Raw genomic sequence first — 3,865 nt, forward strand, 5'->3', positions numbered from 1 at the left:
ATAGAATGTCCACCATCCAGCAGCACCAGTCAGGAATATAGGTGGGTGCACGTCCCAGGAGCCCGATCACTGCTCCCAGATCCTCAATATTCGTCTAAGAGACAGCACTCCAATTTGTGATAGAAAAAAACTGCTTTTTAGTAGCCCCTGTGCGACGTTTCGGCTCTTTACATGGAGCCTTTCTCATTGGAGTGCGGTCTCTTATTGGACGTATATATATATATATATACACATACACACACAGGGGTGTGTCTTTCCAAATCATGTCCAATCAAATGAATTTACCACAGGTGTACTCCAATCAAGGTGTGGAAACATTTCAAAGATGATCTAGAGAAATGGGAGGCCCCAGAGCTAAATTTCAAGTGTCATAGCAAAGGGTCTGTCCATGCAAAATTAGAGTTTTCATTTTTTAATAAATTTGCAAAAAATTCTGTTTTCTCTTTGTCATTATGGGGCGAGGGCAGAATGATGAAGAAAATCATTTTTTATTTTATCACAAACTAAAAGGGATTAATGCAGAAGAATATAATGCAGCCTCCCGGTCTGTATACTTATGGTTTTTCAGTTTATTTAGGAGAATCTAAAGAGTATGATAATTACAGTGTCCCCCAGAATAAAGAAATGGTATGGTCTTTAGCTGGTCATGTGATGTGTGCTGAAACACAGGTAAGGCAGCAGTTCAAATGATAAATCCAGGATACATAAAAGAAGTGGAGTGTGGTATACAGCCAGGAGGGGAATGCAGACATGGAAAGTTGTTTCCATTGGAGGTCTTCCTTAACTGGTTGAAGACGCAGGACGAGAATGCTCGTCCTGAGCGGCGGGTCGTTGCCGCATTAGGATGAGCATTCTCGTCCTGCAGTTAAACTGTCACCGCTTGTAAACAAACGGTGACAGGACAGTAACTTCAGCTGTCACAGACAGCTGAGCGTCACAGCTATCGGCGATGGGACCAATCACGGCTCTCCCCCCCCCATGGATCGCTGTGATTGGTCAGTCACTCCAGACTGACCAATCACAGCAGAAAAGTGAATTGCCGCCCTTCCTCTGTGACGGATCTCCTCATTTCTGTCACAGTTGTGACAGTTCTGAGGAGATCGGACCAGAGTGAATTTAGTGTGTCCCCTCACAATTGTAAAACAGCACACAATCCCGTTTTTTAACCCCATAGAGCTCCCCAATCCACCTCCCCTTCCCTCTCCTTTTGCCTAGTTACTTAGTTTGTTAAAAAAATAAGAAAAAAAAAAAAAAAAATAAAAAATAATCTAAAAAAAATAAACAAAAATTATAGGTAGTGTAGGATATATATATAGGTGATTATTTGATATATATATATATATATATATAAAAAAAAAAAAATATATATATATATATACACACACACGTGTATATTATATACATACATATATACGTTATATAGTATATATATAGGTAATAAATATACGCTATATATATATCGTACGCAGACGTCCGAAAAAGAGTGTTAACCCTTCCTGCGCTGACGTTTTAGGCGCAATTTTTTGTTTTAGCATAAAATAAAAAGTTCAAATTTTAAATAATCTAAAAAAATTTAGTAGTAGCTTAGGTAGGTTTACATATATACACACGCATACACCAGGTTTCTGACGACATTTCAGACGTCGTTTTTTTATTTGTCATAAAATTTTAAAAAAAGTATAAAGTTATGGCTAAACAGAATTACACTGTGGAGGAGGCCTACACCATGCTGTGTTCAGACACAGACACGGAAACCGCCAGTGAGGATGAGGAACACTTCCTTATTTTGTCATCCTCTAGCGATAGTGAGGAACCCCCACAAAGGCGGAGTAGGCAGAGTGACAGTCACTCAAGTGACTCCAATTGGGTGCCCCCAAATATTTTTTCACCCCAAATTCCTGAATTCACTTCTGCCCCAGGAATAAAAATTGATACCACTGGGTACATGGAATTAAAAAAAATTCACATTTTCTTCACGGAGGAATTGGTGAACCTAATGGTCACCCAAACAAATATTTATGCCGAACAGTATCTGGCCAGTCACCCCGTGTCATATTACGCTAGAGGCCAGAAGTGGCATCCAGCATGTGCTACAGAAATTAAAAAGTTCTGGGGACTTCTTCTTAATATGGGGCTTATTAAGAAACCCACCATACGGTCCTACTGGTCGACCGACGTTCTGTATGCTACCCCAATGTACAGGGCTGTAATGGTGAGAACTCGGTTTGAGGCAATATTGAGATTCCTCCATTACACTGACAACAGCCAGTGCCCTCCACCTGGTGACCCCAACCAGGACAGATTATTTAAAATTAGGCCGCTCATTTCACTTCTGAGTGAAAAATTTTCAGACGCATACACCCCTAATAAAAATATTGCCATAGAGGAGTCACTCGTGCTCTTCAAAGGAAGGCTAAGATTTAGGCAATACTTGCCAAGTAAAAGGGCAAAATACGGGATCAAAATTTATAAGCTCTGTGAGAGTGAAAGTGGGTACACTCACAGATTTCGAATTTACGAGGGAAAAGACTCCCAAATCTGCCCAACAGAGTGTCCCCCTGTCCTCAATATAAGCGGCAAAATTGTGTGGGACCTTTTGTACCCTCTGCTAGATAAAGGTTATAACCTTTATATAGATAATATCTATACTAGCGTCCCACTGTTCCACTGCCTATTTGATAAAAATACAGTCGCCTGTGGCACAATACGGAGGAAACAAAAGGGCCTCCCAAAAAATTTGGTCGACCAGAAACTGAGACATGGTGATAGCAGGTCATTGTCTAATGGGACTGTGATGGTGACCAAATTTAGGGATAAAAAAAGATGTTTTTATCATCACGTCCATTCATGGGGACAGCAGCACCCCTGTTCCAGTAAGAGGGCGTAATGCCACCGCCCTCAAGCCTGTGTGTATACAGGAATATAACCAGCACATGGGTGGCGTAGACCAGGCAGATCAAATGCTACAGCCATACAACGCAATGAGGAAGTCCCGCGTATGGTACAAGAAGACTGCAGTGCACCTCATACAAACAGCGCTGTACAATTCTTTTATTATTTATAGGAAGTCAGGGTATCTTGAATACCAGGAAAAAGTAATAAAGCAACTACTTTTCAAAGACCGAGCAGAAGAGGCTGCAAGTACATCCCATAGCGAGGCCAGCAGAATTGTATCAGGGCAGCACTTCCCAAGTGAAGTGCCCCCCACTGAGAAAAAGAGAAGACCATACAAAAAATGTCGCGTCTGTTATAAAAACGGAATGCGAAAAGACACGGGCTATCAGTGTGAGACTTGTCCTGATAAGCCAGGATTGTGTATCAAGGACTGTTTTCGCGCCTACCATTCCTCCCTAAATTATTAATTTTATGACTTACTCTCTACTTTTTTTTTTACCCATTTTTGGCCTTTCATCCCTATTTCCGGTACATTATTGCCCATTTATGAATTGGAATTTAACCTAAAAAAAAACCGAAATACTTCATTATACCCCTAGATGAATACTAGTACATTATTGCCCATTTATGAATTGGAATTAAACCTAAAAAAATAACTAAATACTTCATTATACCCCTAGATGAATACTGAAAAACTAAATACTTCATTATACCCCTAGATGAATACTGAAAAACTAAATACTTCATTATACCCCTAGATGAATACTGAAAAACTAAATGCTTCATTATACCCCTAGATGAATACTGAAGGAGTGTTTTCTGCTCAGTCACTTCAGAAAGTCTGCAAATAAATTGTGCCTGGAATTCATCTAACTAGGCCCAAAAAGCCACAAGGCGCTCCTTCAGTTTTATCCTCTCCCGTAATTCTAGCTAAAAAAAACGACATGGTCAACATAATCACTATACCCCT

The sequence above is a fragment of the Rhinoderma darwinii genome, chromosome 4 (assembly GCF_050947455.1).
Source record: "Rhinoderma darwinii isolate aRhiDar2 chromosome 4, aRhiDar2.hap1, whole genome shotgun sequence".
NCBI classification, from domain to species: Eukaryota; Metazoa; Chordata; class Amphibia; order Anura; family Rhinodermatidae; genus Rhinoderma; species Rhinoderma darwinii.